This window comes from Octopus bimaculoides, chromosome 19 (genome assembly GCF_046866305.1).
Source record: "Octopus bimaculoides isolate indiv1 chromosome 19, ASM4686630v1, whole genome shotgun sequence".
Taxonomy (NCBI): domain Eukaryota; kingdom Metazoa; phylum Mollusca; class Cephalopoda; order Octopoda; family Octopodidae; genus Octopus; species Octopus bimaculoides.
The window spans coordinates 52,530,429-52,548,245 of NC_142946.1; the positions used below are offsets into that span (position 1 = coordinate 52,530,429).

Here is a 17,817-nt window from a genome sequence, read left to right on the forward strand (position 1 = left end):
CTCTCTAATCTTATCTGTCTGCCTATCTAATCTGTCTATTTGAACTTAGCGGTTCGGCAAAAGAGACCAATAGAATAAGTACTAGGCTTACAAAGAATAAGTCCTGGGGTCGATTTGCTCGACTAAAGGCGGTGCTCCAGAATGGCCACAGTCAAATGACTGAAACAAGTAAAAGAGCAAAGAGAGTATACAGGTCATAGATTCAACTCATTAAGATGTTTCTTCTTTGGTACTAAAATCATCATGTAGTGGTGGTGGTGGTGGTGGTAGTTATCGTGGTGATAGTTATCGTGGTGGTAGTAGTAGTTGTAGTTATGGTGGTAGTTGTTGTAGTGTTTCAAATGTTATTCAACTAGTTTACTACATTTACCCAGAAGTGACTTCAGTAGATTTTTGTTTACATAGTATTAAAAAGAAAAGCAAGCACCACTTGTCTAAACCACTCAATAAAAACCAGCCAAGAGCTGTAATTAACATTACTGAAGACATCCAGTTAGTTGCATTGGAAGAATTTTGGCATAATTTACTAATTAAATACAGTGATGTTTGTTGAATATTCAACTTCTATTTTTGGAACATTAAATGCTCCCTCAAAATATTTGAATTTAGAGTGTAATGTAGAAATATTTTAATGTGAAGTTCCTGAATACCATTGCAGGCATTGTAATCAGAACCCAATGAGCCAAGACACATACTGCAAGGCATCTCACCCTGGGACTCTTTTTGCAGTTCCACCACTTCATCACCCTGGGTCTGGAAAGGTCTTTTTTTTTCTTTCTCTTTTTTTGACTTCTGAAAAGATAAAAGGCAAAGCTGATCTGAATGCAGTTTGAACTGAGAATGCAAAGACTCAGAATAAATACAAGGCATTGTATTCAATGCTTTAACAATTCTGCCAATTCTCCACCTTGATTTTTTTTTCAAATATTAGCTTAATATTTATAACGAACACACATTTAACACCTATAATGAAATGGGTTTAATCTTTGTGTAAGTTCAAAAAATTCATTTCATTTCAGTGGAGAGAAGATAAAGTGAAACTTGCTTCAATTATGGAAATTGATACTCATGTTTTTGACCTCTTGTAAGAAAAATGTTGTACATGAAAGAGACAAATTAGAAATCATGCATTTATAATGACCATTCTAGATTTATTTTGTTTCTCTCTCTCTCAATTCACAGCTTATTCATTCTTATGAAACCCTAACAACTTTTTCTTAATGGAATTTTTACAACTATTCTCTTTGATCAGACATTGTGCGCAGGAGAGGGGGGGGGGGGGGCTATACACATGAGGGAAAGGAGGAATAATTTTGAATAATGTTTGCTTTGATTTTTACATTTGGTGTATGATTGATTATTGATATGAAAGATAACTTTAATTGCTTGATAGATCATTAACTATGGTAAACAAGAAAAAGAAATCAAAAAAACAATTTCTGTAATGGTTATTTATTTAATTTAGTAATCGAGTGTTTTCCTACGTTGCCAATTTTAGTTAGAATTTATATACACACATACACACACAGTGGTGCAGCCTCTGTCAGTCTCCGTAATAAGCATTCAGATGTTTGATCTACTATGTTGCTTGTGAAGTTCATGTATAAAGGCTGAATGTTCCAGAGCCTTTCCTACCCTCAGCACAATTTTCTGGCCAAATTAAGTTACATAATGTGATAAGGCTGAACCTTTGAAATAATATATTGTTCGAAAAGAAAGGTGAGAGAGAGGTGGGGAGGTGGAGACAGACAAGTACTTAACTAATAATTTATCAACCCTGAAAGGATAAAAGTCAATGTTAACCTCAGCAGGATTTGAACTCAGAACAAATACTGCAAGGCATGCTCATTGATGCTCTAACAACTTTACTAATTCATCTCGTACATCATTAAAATGTATAAAATTTGTTAGATGTATAGAATTAAATGGTCATGATTGCTATCTTCTAATGTTAAGGCATGTATTATTTGTAAATATTTTCTTTGCCCCCCCCCCCCCCCCGTGATTAAATTGTTTGTAAACAAATTGTGACTCCGTAGCCCTGTTGTGAATGCTCACTTTCCATTGGTGTTTGAAAAAAAAAATACTTTAAGATGAAGAATACTTCAACATTATTAATCACCATCAGTAATTCCAGTGTAATCATCCTCACTATATCATCATACACATTGAAAAGTCTTTTATATTTTTTGCTAAACTTGTTGGTTTCTGTAATTGGTCATGCAGCAGCACTGCCTCCAATGGCTTAGTTGATTATATTGACACCTCTTTGCAGTACTTTGCCTGGTACTCGTTTTATCAATCTCAGAAAAGAAAATGGTTAAGTGAGTTTAAGCAGGATTTGTACTCAAAAGATCAAAGGGTTTCGCCAAATAACGTAAGTTATTTTGTCCAATATTCCACTAATTCTGATGACAATTTCTTTGTGGTTCTTAGAGTTATGATGCCCATATGTAAAAAAAAAACATGATAGAAAGTTGCAGGTCTTTGATCTGAGGTAGCATCAGTCCCAACCTTCCAACCGTAGTGAGGTCAACAGTTTGTACTCTGTCACCACTTCCAAGCTCTGTCTTTATCTTGTATCAGGCATAGGTCTGTCATGAGCCCCAGGTCTCATAAAGTTGAAGTTTAGCTTAGTTTCTATGGTGTATAGGTGACTGAGATTACAACACTCACTCGTAAACTGATTGCTAACCCATTACAGTTTTAATTTCCCATCTATTGCTGGAATTTATTTACTGCTGATTGGGCTTTGAGCAACATGAAATGAAATGTTTTGTTCAAGAACACAAAGCGTTGCTCAGTCTGAGAATTGAAACTATGGTCTTACAGTCATGAGTGCAACAACCTAACCACTAGGCCATGTGCTTTCACAATTCGTCTCAGGCACTTAACTCATTATGGCAGATTTCAGAACTTCTGGTAGACTTTAGATTAGAGATAGTTTTGGAAATATCTTCTGGTGTATTCCTTCAAGATTTTTAGTGGTGCGGCAACAATTTAATGAATTTTGTGTTAATGGTTTTAATTTTTGTTTATATGATAATAAAATACCTCTTTTAATGAAGTCTATTTATCAACAATTTAGTTTCTACAAAATATATGACATCAACCTTTTAAAAATGTTTTATATGTAAATGGTTTTAAATTTTAGATCTCTTTTGGTTAAAAAGAAAAAGAAAAGATGATTCATTTCATTAGTCTGCTTCTGAACAATGTAAACCACTTTCTGATAAATGAATGTGTGTATGAGAAAGAAAGAAATATAAGGGTAAAAGGAAAGAAAAAACAAAAAGAGAAAGTTTTTTTTTTGAAATTTGCCATTAAAATGTTCCAATAAAATATTAGAGATTAATTTCAGATTTTTGGTCTATTAATTAACCTTGTCTTTTGTGTTACTATTTTCTACATCATTAATATGTAAATTTTTATGAGTGTCTTGAAATTATCAATGAAGTTGTTTGTACTCTGTGTGTGCGCGTGTGCATCTGTGCGTATGTGTGTATGCATGTCTGCGCACAGTAAGCAGGCAGATAAAAGAAGAAAATTTTTCCTTGCTCATGAGTTCTGTTATACATTGGTGCAGACATGGCTGTGTGGTTAAAAAATTTACTTCAGAACCACAAGGTTAGGGTTTCGGTTTCACTGCATGTACACTGTCAGCTGATATCCTCAACTATTAGTGAGAATTAACCAATGCCTTGTGAAATTTGGTATATAGAAACTGGAAGAAACCCATCATCATATGTCCGTTTTCCATGATTTCATGGGTTGAATGGAGCTGGTAAGACTAAGGGTCACACCTGGCTCCGTTGTCTGTTCTGGCATGGTTTCTACAGCTGGATGCCTTTCCTAATGCTAACCACTCCGCAGAGTGTACTGGGTGCTTTTTATGTGGCAGCAACACGTTTTTAACGTAGCACCAGCATGAGTGCTTTTTATGTGGCACCAGCACTTAGTATCAGTTCTGCTGTGACAGATGGGTTTTCTTGAGTACAGTAAGGCACTAGATATCTCAGTCCTTTGTCATCTCATCGGTGGGTGTAATTGAGTCTGTATTCCTCTTGTAGTGTGACATGTGCTGATTGTAAACAACAATATCACTGTTTAGACAAACTGTGTTATTTGTTTGCAATCCTTCATGAAAGCATATTTAAGCTGTTCATTGTTCAAAACACTGGGGGAATAATTATTTGGCTTTGAGGGTTGACACCAGGAAGGAAATCCAGCCCAAGAAGATTCTGTTTCAACGAGCCTAAGCAAGTATGGAAAAGTCAGCATTAAAATGACGACAGTGGTGATAATGATGATGGTGCCACTGTCTCCTCCCACCAGTTTGATCTCTTGTTTTCTTGAGTTGTTTGTTAATTTGCAGTTCCTGCTGGTAATGACTTATATAGAGTTACATCAATTGTATAACATCATATGATGGTATTGTGAGCTGAAGGATTAAAAAAGACTCCCCATCACATCAATCAAAATGCAGTCGATAAATACACTGAGAAAGATGTAAATAGACCAGACATTTGTCATAATGTTAATGCTAATACTTCCCCAAAATTTAGAATTGCATATTTCTATTTTTGCTTGGTATTTGGTGTTTGTATCTTAAAACCCAGACATTCTAAAGTAGCATTGATATAACTGAGCACCACCAGAGGAAATGATAATGTCAGAAGGCGCTGAAATTACCATGATTTCCAATCAATAGTTGATGATGGAAATGTCCTGCTGTGTAAGTTGCAATAGGGGATGAGAAACAGCTATTAATATATAAGCTGTTGATATCAGTACAATCATAATAATGTTTGTGCTGAAGCAATAGGCTATCTATACAAATTCCACAAACCATTTGAAACCCCAGCTGAAATGGTTTCATTTGTTTGTTACTAAAACCATATGTAAAAGTACATATCAACTTCTCAGTCTTGCTTTCAATTGCATATTTATGTATATGTTCCCATCACTAGTTTTGTACAGTGGCATACAGCCTTCATCATCTGATTACTACTCTTTGTTGCCTGAAACTGAATAGGAGGAACCGATATATAGCAAAGCAAATAACAAAGATATGTACAAGAGATACTAGCAGTTAATACTGTTGGGTTAATGGAAGGAAAGAATAAAAGTTACAGGGTAAAAGTTATAACTTTTCAAACATCCTCCCTCATCAGACACTAGAGGAAAGTACATGAGGGACTGAGAAGAGAAGGAAGAGAAATTAAGAAGAAAAAATGAGCCAAGAAAAAATTGCATGCAGTTCAGATTTACAGTGCATGCATGGTTGCGTAGTTAAAATGTTCTCATAACAACCATAAACTTATTGCCTCTAGGTTTTTGTTTTCTTTCTCCTACTAAAGTGCAAATTTCAATTGACTTAGAATTTGTGGCATACATCGTTAAGCACATCAACACCTACATGTTTAATTTAGATCTCAATTTACTCAGCACACATTTTTTTTTTTACTGATCATGGCATAGGGGTTAAGATGTTAAACTCATGATGATAAAGTTATGGGTTCAATTCCTAGGTGGCACATTACGTACTTAAGTGTGACACTTCATTTCATGTTACTCCAGTCTACTCAGCTGGAAATGAGCACCAGCCAAGTACTGGTGCAACCCTTTCTCCCTTCGCCTGTCATGTCACGTCATTGGTGTTTCATCAGGTCAAGGGTAGGAGAGCCAAGAGGATGTCTGTCTCTCATAACAGCTACATAGCTAATTAAAGTAAATACTGAAACCATGGTACATGCTAACATTCTTCTTTGCTAGAAAGTGACAGCTAGGGATTTACATGAAAGCACAGCTGTGGAGTTAAGAAGTTTGCTGCCTGACCACATGGTCATTGGTTCAATCCTGTTGTATGGTATCTTGGACAAGTGTCTTCTATTAAATCCCTGAGCCAACCAAAGCCTTGTGAGTGGATTTAGTAGACAAAAATTTAAAGAAGCTTGTGTGTCCTTATCTTGGCTTCACATGATTAATTTCCAGTGTGAAAACTAGGAAAAATTTGGAAATATTACCTTGCTTGGAAATAGGTGAGAGTTGGTGACAAGAAGGGCATCCAACCCTAGAAAATCTGCCTCTGCAAACTCTGCCCAATCCATGCAAGCATGGAAAAGAGGACATTAAAACAATGATGATGACTTACAAATACACAATCACACACATTCACATATATCAAAGTGTTTATTATTTGTAAAATGTTTTTCTATTGTGTATTTTATATGATTATAGGATCTACTAAGCACTTAGAAAACCTTGTAATAGGTTTTAACTTAGCTGATGGTTTACAGCAAGGTCCATTTCATATTGTTTCAGCTGATAATAGAATAAACTGTCTCCCACTGAGTTTGATCCCTTTTATTTCACTTTAGTTCCTAATGTTTATTCTACTTAACCATTATGATAAATTATGATTTTCTCTCCAGCACTACATCATGTCATGACCAATATTATTCCTCACTCATAAAAGAAATGTATTTAGTATTTGGCTTTCCACCAACTTACCAAGCTGCAGGGTTCAATATAATATACTGAAATTACTTCCTGAAGAATTTCCGTTTTGTGTTAGATGATATATTGCTTGGAAGCTCTGTGCTCTTGCATCCAATAATTTGATGCTTTTCATAATATATGATCAAAATCTTTCTGGATATCTCCAACTATCAGAATAATTTCTGCAAACACTTGATCAATATAAACTACTTCGCATTACTTTACCCACCTAACTAAGCCATCTGTAAGTAAACCCTTAATAACTCATCTAGCATACTGTTATTTACTACACATATTATAATAATTATAGATTATTATTATTATATTTAATTTGTAGACTTCTGAGTGTTGAGAAATAATCAATAAAGATACCATTTGGCAGGGTGAGGGTGTTTTTTCTTTTTCTTTTGGTTTTGATTTCCACTCACAATGATAAAAAACAAGCAGATAAAAGAAGAATGGTTTCTCTTAACTATGCTTTTTGTTCCATATTCTCACCAGTTATCTCTTAGTTTTCTTCATCTGTATGTTGATTTGTTGTTCTTGCTATTGAGAAAACTTATGGGTCTGTAAAGTTACATCAGTTTTATACATCTTATATGATGAGTCTATGAACCGGGGCTAATTTATCCACTCTTTTATTAGTTTCAATCATATGGCTGTGGCTCTGCTGGGATAAACTTCTTCTTAGAAAATTTACACCCCAACATTTTTTTTCGTCTTTGTTTTAAATTTAGTTTTTTTATGTTCTGTTACTAATTGCCCTGGTTGCTACCTGTTTTGAAGCTATAAATTTTTAAACATAGTCAGATATGGCCATGCAGTTTAGAAGTTCACTTCACAATTACAAACTCTTATATTCTGTCCCACTGCTTAGCACCTTGGGTTAGTTATCTTCTACACTTGCTTCAGGCTGACCTGTGTGATTGAAATTGAGACGAAAACTGCTTGAAAGCCTGTTAAACTCACAAACACCAAATGCATTCTATTGAGTGCGGAGTTGAGAAGTCCTTTTAGTTTTGTCACAGACATGACAACTTCTCTAATGTTTTCATGCCATGGTGAATATACCTAGTACACTCTGTCAAGTGATTGACATGAGAGGTACCATCCAGCTCATCTAAAAGCACAGTGACAATCATCCAACTCAGGCCAGTTTAAAAGCAAATGTAAAACAATGGTAATAATGATGATGTAAGTCTGTGTATTTGGTGTGTGAAAGTTATCACTTTTGCTCCTTGCATGAGATCTGAGGAATGAAAAAATAAATGTTGTCACTGTGGTTACATTTCTGGTGAACATGGTGTTCACCAGAAATGAGAACACAGCTCTGCACTCTCGCATTAGTAGGATATAAAGTCCTCCTCATGTAAAACAAGCAAGGGTTGGTGACAAGAAGAGCTTCAAACCATAAAAATACTATCTCTGATAAGTAACTGTCCACCTTATTCCAGCATCGAAAAACTGATGTAAAATGTGTAAGTGAAGCCAGTATTAACATTGAACCCTGAGTCGACCCTGATCAAGCAAACCTACTATCAGAAATATTCCAACTGGGAACATCCTCACCCCATTTTTTCTTTTGCATGTCTAGGACCACAATATCTAATGTGTCTTTCCTTTTCCCTTTTTTAAAGTTGGTATGGTACAATTTAACGGAGATTTGGCTGTTATTTTTTATAGAGTTTGTGTTTTGGTACTCAGCTTTGGTCTGATATTCCTTAGAATCAATTAAATGACTGTTAGTAATAACCATTAATTATAAACAAGAATGATGCATGTCCTAGCTTAAAGTTGCATCACACATTTTAAAATATGTCTTGGCTGAGAACATAAAACAAATGCACACACACACACACACACACACACACACGCATTTATTATGGCATTATCAAACTATGATTGATGAAGAAATTTTCTTTCTTTTGTCATTGTTTTTCTTTGATACTGTTCAGAAAAACCTTGTATGTTTAATTCATTGTTTAAGATAATCTTTTTAAAAGTAATTTCTTGACAAAATATTAATTAGGTTATTGTATGTGATCAGGGTTTTGTTTTGATATCTGAACAAAATTTATTTATTTATCACTTTGTCTAGAAAGAGAGGTTTCTTTTTTATGTATTGTTTTGCAATGTCTGCTGTATAATAAATAATTGACTCTCTTCTGCATCAACTATTGTTTGTGTCTCTCTTCAGAAGTTTTATGTTTTGGGGGATTTTTTTTTTTTTTTTTGTTTAATATTTTTTTAAAGTCAAACAGGCTTTGTTAACTTTTGAAAAATAAACAAATAAAGAAACATATCCTACTCTTTTGCTTACAAGAACTAATTTTCTCTGAACAGTAGGAGACTTCTGTGTTCAGATACGCATGTGTATAACCAAAATATGCACAGACATACACTTGTACACACGTTTGAGGATTTTTTTTCTCCTTTTGTGTAGATTTTAAGATGTTTTCTTTGTATTGATTGTTTCAAAATTGATATTGTTTTATTTCTCACCTGCTGTATTTTTATAAATTTATCAAGTCATGGCAAAGTCTAACTGGATAATGAGTATTAATGCCTGTAACATTAGAGTCATAGCTGGTCAAGTTGATAGGATGACAAACTAGACTGTCAGCTGAAAGGTCATTTGTTTCTATGCTCACGTTGGCTCAGTCCATCTAGCTATAAATAGGTACCAAAGGATAAGTGATTTATTGACATGCTAGAAATAGCAACTAAATTGTATTCTACTGTCTTCTAGTCCCTGCTTCCACACCTGAAACTTCTCCTCTAGTTCTGATAGTGACTCAACAATTAAAGGAAAGAAACTTTGAATAATATTGTCGCTGATTTACTAAAAAGATCATGAGGGTCATGGCTGGAATGCCTTTGATCATAGTTATGCTCAATCAAGGACAACCCAGAACTAAACAACAACTCACCACTGTGTGCTGAAGGAGAAATGTGAAATTAATGAGTATTTCATTAGAATGTAGTACTGAGTTTAACTGTTTCCATGCATTTAGTTGACATAATTTACATAACAATGAAGCAGTGTCCTCAATCTAGTATGAAAACAGATCTGCAGATAGACAAAAACTACATTTCGTTTTATTATTATTTGATGCTTTATTTCTATTGTTTCTGTTTTGCTTCTCTTCACTGTTTCCGTCTTTGTGTCATATATCAGTTCAGCTTTTAAAATTTTAACTTTAACCTTTTAGCATTCAAACCGGCCATATCTGACCAAAATATTTAACCTACTTTATGTTGAAACTGGCTAGATCTGACCTCTCACATCAATCCTACAAAGCTATTCTAAGACTAAACAAGCAGATCATCGAAATCTTGAAGCTATGAGATAATACATGATTAATTCAAAACAATGTGAATAAATAAGGGTTAGGTTTGACAGAATAATCTGAATGTTAAAGGGTTAAACATCATCATCATCATCATTTAACGTCCGCTTTCCATGCTGGCATGGGTTGGATGATTTGACTGAGGACTGGTGCAACCAGATGGCTACACCAGGCTCCAATCTAATTTGGCAGAGTTTCTACAGCTGGATGCCCTTCCTAACGCCAACCACTCAGAGAGTGTAGTGGGTGCTTTTACGTGTCACCCGCACGAAAACGGCCACGCTCGAAATGGTGTCTTTTATGTGCCACCCGCACAAGAGCCAGTCCAGGGCCACTGGCAACGGCCACACTCGAAATGGTGCATCTCATGTGCCACCCGCACAAGAGCCAGTCCAGGGGCCCTGGCAACGATCTCGTGAAAATTTCTAAGTCAGAAGCTCAGTCCTGTAATGATTGAGCAGAAAATATCTGAAAATTGGTTTGTTTATTCAAATGCTTATAGTATCTTATGGTCAAATTATTGTGAAAATTGGTGGTATTGCAGACAAGATTTAGTTGCTCTTGTTTTTTAATATAAGTAGCCATTTGTGTTTAAAATAATATTGCTCTGGTTATCATCTCCAAGGCATTTTCTGCTATCAAATCATTGAATAAGTTGTTTCTCAAAGATTAGCATCCATTTTTGAATGAGATTTTCAATAAAAGTCTGAACTCAGCAAAAATTTGGCAATACATTGGTCAATGTTAATAATGAACTTTACAGAATGCAAATAAATGATACAGGGAAATGATAGAGCCAAACAAGGCTGGTTTGAGTCATGTAGTTTCAAACAGTATAGAACTAATAACTAGATGCAGTACTGTGTGACTTTGTTGTTTTACAAGATATTAAGAGTTAATTTTATATTAGTAATGTCTTCTCCTTATCTCATTGTCATCTATGTTCCATCTGCACCTTAATCAACTCTGACCATATTCCTTGTTTACAACCAAATTTCTGATATAGCTGGAATTGGTAAACCCCATGATAAAATCTGATCAAACTAAAAATATATCAGTTAATCTGAATAAAGATAAAGATATCAGTACAAAAGTAGACTGTTTACAAATGTTTGATCACAGATAGTGCTATTTTAGATGTTTGAGTATTTTGCCTAATTTTTCAACCATGAAGTTCACTACACCCACTCTCTTCTGGGGAGAAAAGACAGCAGCATAGTTTACAGTGGAAATTGAGTCAAATGTATCCAAAGGAGGACTCAAATACAGTTGAAGATGCAAGGTTTCAAGTTAAGTGATAATCATGTCTCACACAAGGAGACATGGTTCTCATTCAATTGACCGTAATTGACCTGGTGACTCCACCAGTGCTGGTGCCACAAGAAGACCACTCAGTAACTCTATGAAGTGTCGGTGGCATGTAAAAAGCATACAGTACACTCTGTAAAGTGATTGGCATCAGAAAGGGCATCCAACTGTTGAAACCTTGCAAAAAGCATACAATGGAGACCAACACAACCCTCAATTTAGATGGATTGTTTTGAACCATCCAACTCATTACCAGCATTGAACACAAACATTTAACTATGATGATGATTCACAGATTGTCAGTTCCGCATAATTATTGTTTCAGTTCTGTAGTTTTCAGCATCTTTTTCATGTAAGACAATTACATTTTTATGTGTCCTGAGGTGGAGCTCAGGTGTATAAAACCTAGTTAATATAATCACACTGAGTGCCAACAGAGTTAATTTTAACTTCTCATTTTGATTTTTGCCCTATAATCATTTGTTCTATGATTTCAGGCAATCACTGTCTCATTTCAATTTTGTCTTATTCTCTCATTTATAATCTCATTCTAGTTATGTTTTAAACAAGCTTTTCTTATCTTTGTCTCTTGCCAATATTATTCACAACCTAATTTTATATTTGCTTCAATCTCATCTCTTTATCTTTTATCATCTGTTTTTGATAGACCGTCTAATTCAGATTGTTGACATCTCTCACATACAATGTCTCTTCATCGTCTAGCTGAAAAAAAAAAATCTTTTTTTTCTTTTTTTTATCTGTACTATTTTATTGGAGTAAAATGAATGCTCCAAGAACTATTTACGATATTATTGCCAGTAATGTGATGCAAGCAGATCTAAATACCCAGTCTTTGGAAATGGGATTGTGCCAATGACAGTAATTTGACAGATTTTAAGGAAATTCTTTTGTAGCTCCAACTTTTACATATTTACATTTTACATATATGAGGGCATTAATGTTCGACTTTAACTACCAGCACCACTTATTCTTATCTCAAAACAATCCTGGAGCAAGTTAGATGATCCAAACTAATCTCACAAGCACACATGCACACAAAGATTTGTGTTATAAACATATATCTAATGTTACCTTTGTAAAACTTTCAAAAGTTGGCACATCTCTCCACTTTCGAAGCTCAAGATTAGTAAAATAAAATGCTGTTATCTCTGGACAAAGTAATACTTGTCATGAGATAACCAACACATTAGTTATGGTTCAAGGAATCATTTGTTGAAATTTTATTTGTTAACCCTTTCGTTACAGCATTTATTTTGAGATGCTCTGTGTTTCTTTCAATCACTTTAAATATAACAAAGAATTTAGTAAAATAACTGAGTTATCATTCAGCTAGTGTTAGGAACATAAATTGTGACTAAGGTTTGGTGGAAGATTTTAATTCAAAACTTACGAAAACAAGACATTTGCACTCAGAGCCGGTTTCAACCAGGCTGGTAACAAAAGGGTTAAATCCTTACATTTATTACATTGGTTGATACTTGGCTATAATAGAAGATACTTGCCCAAGGTGATGTGCAATGGGACTGAACCCAACACTGAGAGGTTATAAAGCCAATTTCTTAACCACATTGCCATAAGATATTTGTCCCCCCTATTTAAATTTGTTTTTGTTTGTTTTATCTTTTTGACCATTTTACTATTTGTCTAATGTACTTTTTTGTTTTCTTTTTGCAGGTAAGTTAACCTATTACAATTACACTAAGCTGTAGAAAAGTAGTGGTATGTAAAAAGACATTTATTAATTTAAACATGTGTGACATTGTTGTCGTCATTGTTTTTATGTATTCCATGCTGGCATGATTCAGACAAGAGTTATTATTGCAGTAATCTATATATAACTGAAAGCTCTTCTTTTCACCAACCTTCACCTGTTTCTCAGGTAAGGCATTTTTATTCCACTGGTCTTTTTCATGTTGAAACCACTAAGCTACCAAATTTGTTCACAGGATTTGTTAACATAATGTCACTGTTGCTCAAGCAGTATAATGCAGAGACACATGGAAATAAACATTCACACACACACACACACACACATATACATGTGACAGGCTTCCATATGACACCATGTATTCACGAGGCTTTGGTTGGCATGGGACTGATGCAAGTATGTAAAAGTTAAGACAATTATAAGCTTCAGCACAGCTACAAATTTAGACTAAAGATGAAAACCTGAAGACAAATAACTCACTTATAAATAAAATGAATTGCATTGTCTGTCTGTTAGTTTGCACTGATGTAATAAAGACTAAAGACCCCCTTAGGTCATGAATTTATCCATTCATGCACCATATATTAATTAATGTCACATAGCTAACCCAGCACTTTTCATGTCTAGGTGCTTTTTCAACTCACCTGTATATGGCCTTTCTTATTAAGTTAACATTTCAAACCTTACAAATCATACTCATTTTAGTTTTCTCTAGCAGAAAATTTGCTGCATTCACTACTCATATTTCACTTTCAAACAAATGTACAGTTTTAACATATTCCTCACAGAAGCTAACATTCATATAAAAAGAGAAAGTCAATAAAACACAAATAAATATTACTTTAATACTCTACTTCAGCTCTAGTCATTATAATTTCAATAGCTCTGCTACATCCGGCACTACTTATGTCACCTGGGTAACAGAACTTACATTTCTAAGTGAGCTAGTTGAGAAGTGTACAGGCTTTTGCTTAAGTGTAGCCTAACTTAACAGTTACATTAGGCCACACTTTATTCTCAATGTAGTTGAAAAAGAATTTTCAATCAATTAAAATTATACTCATAATTAGAAGAAAAGTCATTAATAAAGAAAATTCATCTCAAATGAGACAAGGGAGAAAACTCTGAAATTGAGATTTTAACTGACTATAAAGCACCTTTTATAACCATGGTTACCACTAACGTATTGTCTTTAATAACTGGCCATGTCTATAACAAAAAGCTCTGTGGTATTTATTCTGGTTCCTGCATTCTGAGTTCAAATCCTATTGAGACCAATTTTGTCTTGCATCTTTCTGGGGTCAATAAATAAAATATTAGTCTAGAGTGATGTGGAGGTGCATGACTTAGTGGATAGGGTGTTGGACTCATGAGGCAAATTTTCTGTGGTTGGATTACCTTTTTGATGCCAAGTCTCACTTTTGTTTCCAAGCAAAGTAATATTTCCCCATGGCCAGATATGGAAGATTGGAAATGAACAACATCACTTGAGAGACACTGATGCTTGTTTACAACTATCACTTGATGTCAAGATAAGTAGACACAAAACACACACACACAAATGGGCTGTCTTCAGTTTCCATCTACCTAATAAATCCATGAAGTTTTGCTCAACCCAGAGCTATAGCAGAAGACACTTGCCCGTGGCACTGTGCAAACTCTAAACCATGTGGTTGGGAATCAAATTTCTTAACACAGCCTTAGAATCTAACCTTAGCTTTAATTTATATAGGCTAAAATCAAACTAATGTTCTCACTTTTTAAAGATGGCTTGATGAAATTTAGCTGCTATTTCTAGCAGTTTGAACAAGCACTTAGAAGACCAGCTCTCTATTTGGCTTCAGGCCTCAAAAGATGAGCTGATGCAAATTATAGACAATAGCAGAACTTATCCAAATTTTGATATTATCATTTTTGAGCAGCAAGGTATCACTTTTATAGCCCAACAGTAGTGGAACCAAAGTATAAATTTGTTTTACATCATTCATGTAAGCTAATTATTTTGTAAACAAGGTGAATTTTAATTGAAATAGCAAGTAATGAGAAGTCTGTGTGGATTATGCCCAAAGCTAGGAAAATGCATTGTTGTAAGAGTTGATTGATAAATAATTACATAAAACTGCATTAGTAGTTAAAGGGGATTTCTGTATATTAATTACTTCAGAACAATACCCGAGCATGTAAGATATGAGAATGAAAAAAATAGAAAAGCTGAATGGAGAGAGAAAAAGAGTTTAATGAATATGATTTGAAATTAAATTTATAATCAATCTCTTATTCAGAACATTAGTTTAGAGCCTTTATATATATATGTAGGTATATTTCTACATGCATGAAGGCACATGGCTTAGTGGTTAGGGGTATTCAGCTCATGATCATGAGGTTATGTGTTCAATTCCCAGCGATGCGTTGTGTCCTTGACCAAGACACTATATTCCACATTGCTCCAGTCCACTCAGCTGGCAAAAATGAGTAGTACCTGTATTTTGAAGAGCCGGCCTTGTCACACTCTATGTCATGCTGAATCTCCCTGAGAACTATGTTAAGGGTACACATGTCTGTGGAGTGCTCAGCCACTTGCATGTTAATTTTATGAGTTGTTCCATTGATCAGATCGACTGGAACTCTTGTCATCGTAACCAATGGCAAAATTTGAAACCATTATTATTATTATTATTATTATTATTATTATTATCATCATCATCATGGTGGCAAGCTGACAGAATTGTTAGCACACCAGACAAAATACTTAGCGGCATTCTGTCTGTCATTACAGTCAAAATTCAAATTTAACCAATTATTATTATTATTATTATTATTATTAAGGTGACAAGCTAGCAGAATAATTAGTGCACCAGATAAAATTCTTGACAGCATTCTATCCTTTCAGGGTCGATAAAATAAGTGTTGGGGTTGATGTAATCAACTTATCCCCTCCCCTGAACTTGATGGCCTTGTGCCAAATTTAAAACCATTATTATTATTATTATTATTATTATTATTATTATTATTATTATTATTATTATTATTATTATCCAGACATAATTAAGACATTTGTTTTAATCTGATTGGTATTTATTAATAGGTTTCCTTATATTATTTTCATACATAGACAACTGCACATAGATAAAGAAAGTCTCTCTCTCTCTCTTCCTTATGTCCATTCCTCCCTCCTTGCATACACATCTGTTGGAGCAGTCTACTTTCATACACTATCTTGCAGCACTTTGGACTTGCAATCAATAAGTTTAATATCCTCCTTTTGGACTGATCTTATTTTCTTTTGTTATTTTATTTTTGTATTTATCCTTGTTGCACAACATAAAAGATAAGAAATAGTTTATTTTAGTTAATTAGTGACCAATGTGTTTTCAGTTTTGGGACTCATTCAAAACTCTGTTGAGATGACCTTTCACTCAAACCGTTATTGTTCAACTTCAGCTATAATTTATTAGATTCCATTTAGCTTTGCTGTACACCAGTGAATGTAACCAACATTGCATTGTCATCAATATTTCCTTAATAAATGTGTCCAGTTGGGCATTAGGAATTTAGATCTCTTTAGCTGCTGTCATAACTTTTTTATGCTCATTCTCAATGGTTGATTATTACATTTGTGTGTGTGTGTGTGTGTGTGTGTGTGTGTGCGTGTGCGTGCGTGCGTGCATGTTCCATCCATGAAGCTGTTACATTTGTCAGTTCTAGACCAGAAGTAGTCTTTTTTTTTTCTTTTTCTTGTTATTGCTGTATTGAATTCTGCCAAGAAGGGTTTGTGAAGGATAATCAATTCATTCACTCTTGAAATATTCATTCATTACAAAATTGGCATAATGTTTGCACAATTGCTTAACTATTTGGCAATAGAAACAAACCACAATGCTCATAACAAGATTTCCCAGCTTATTATTAGCTTTATATCTCTTGCATTACATTTTTAGCTCTAGCCTGATATTATTTAAATAAAAATAAAAAACTGCCATCAAATTATGCTAGATTGAAGTACGTAACTTTCTTTCATGATATGATATTGACCAACAAATTAGGGAGCACAGAAAAAGAAGTACCAAAAGTTTTGGTGGTTGTTAAGAAAAACCTTTCTTCTGGTGACATGCTACTTGTATTTTATTCATTTTGATTTTATCATCATCCTCATTTTACATCCATTTTTCTATGCTTGCTTGAGTTGGATTGGCCCTTTCCATCACAGCATTCATCCATTTGTTGCATTTCTTTCTAATCTCTTTTTGTGAGGTTCAGCATCCCAAGATCAGCTTTCACTGCTTCCACCCTTTTCATCCTTGGTCTTCCTTCTCTGCTGAAGCATTCCACATGGATGTCTTGGTGTTTCTTTACACATCTGTCATCATCCTTACACATTACAGATTCATACCAGTTCAGCCCCTCTTGCACACTATATCTGATTCATCTTCTCCACAGTTTTTCTTTCACCTCATGTATAAAGTGGTATCTTCATACGTACTTCAACTGTTTATTTGTTCTGTTTCTTTTTTAAATTGTATTTCCATTGTCTTAGAACATTGTTCCATTTGTTGTTCTTGACCTCAGGAATATGTCTTTCATTTTTTCTCTTTAGTTTCAGTATAAAGCTGTTCACGAACTAAATCTTTCTAATAATTTAAATGCATTGTTTAATAGAAATGTTTTAATATATGTCAAAATGAAGTTTCACTTGGCCCTTTGATGATCCTCATAGACTGAATTTAATTTTGAACGTTTGAATAGGCTCAGGTGTGGCTGTATGGTTAAGAAGCTTGCTTCCCAACCATGTGGTCTTGGGTTCAGTCCCACTGCACAGTACTCTGTCCAAGTGTCTTTGATTATAGCCCTGAGTTGACCAAAGCCTTGTGAGTGGATTGGTTAATCAAAACTGAAAGAAGCTTGTTATGTGTGTGTGTTTATGTGTGCATG

General features: G+C 34.4%; 1 protein-coding gene across 3 annotated transcripts in view; it reads left to right on the top strand.

Annotated features, from left to right (window-relative positions):
- LOC106876560 (ras-related protein Rab6) overlaps window positions 1-17,817 on the top strand; it is a 173,100-nt gene that overhangs the window by 51,268 nt on the left and 104,015 nt on the right. The window contains exon 2 of one of the 3 annotated variants that reach the window (XM_089337711.1): window positions 12,855-12,899. The exons of the other annotated variants lie outside the window; for them this stretch is intronic. The gene's annotated coding sequence lies outside the window, so the exon portion shown is untranslated. The remainder of the gene's footprint in view (window positions 1-12,854; window positions 12,900-17,817) is intronic. 3 annotated transcript variants of the gene reach the window in all.